The sequence below is a fragment of the Etheostoma spectabile genome, unplaced genomic scaffold (genome assembly GCF_008692095.1).
Source record: "Etheostoma spectabile isolate EspeVRDwgs_2016 unplaced genomic scaffold, UIUC_Espe_1.0 scaffold362, whole genome shotgun sequence".
Classification (NCBI taxonomy): Eukaryota; Metazoa; Chordata; class Actinopteri; order Perciformes; family Percidae; genus Etheostoma; species Etheostoma spectabile.
In genome coordinates, this window is record NW_022605592.1 from 159,126 (window position 1) to 159,383 (window position 258).

Below are 258 nucleotides of genomic sequence, written 5' to 3' on the forward strand. Positions count from 1 at the left end.
AAATAAACAGTAATTTTAGCATTGTGAATTACACTTCGTTCAAATGTGACAGAAACAAAATAACATTATGAAAAGCTGTTTTGGGTCGTCTTTCCACTTTTACAATCCCCACAACTCTAGTTGTGGTTGAAATAAACACATAGTTTGCTGGTTTACATGTTAAAATATGTTGGCTCTATACATGCTAGAAGTACTCCTTCTTGTTGGTTTAGTGCTAGTGACTTCAGAGCTGTTTCTGGTTAATCAGAAAGGTCTCAA

The 258-nt window shown here is 34.5% G+C and overlaps 1 protein-coding gene across 2 annotated transcripts in view; it reads left to right on the forward strand.

Annotated features, from left to right (window-relative positions):
• cd2ap (CD2-associated protein) overlaps nt 1-258 on the forward strand; it is a 90,714-nt gene that overhangs the window by 41,577 nt on the left and 48,879 nt on the right. The gene's annotated exons all lie outside the window — the stretch shown is intronic.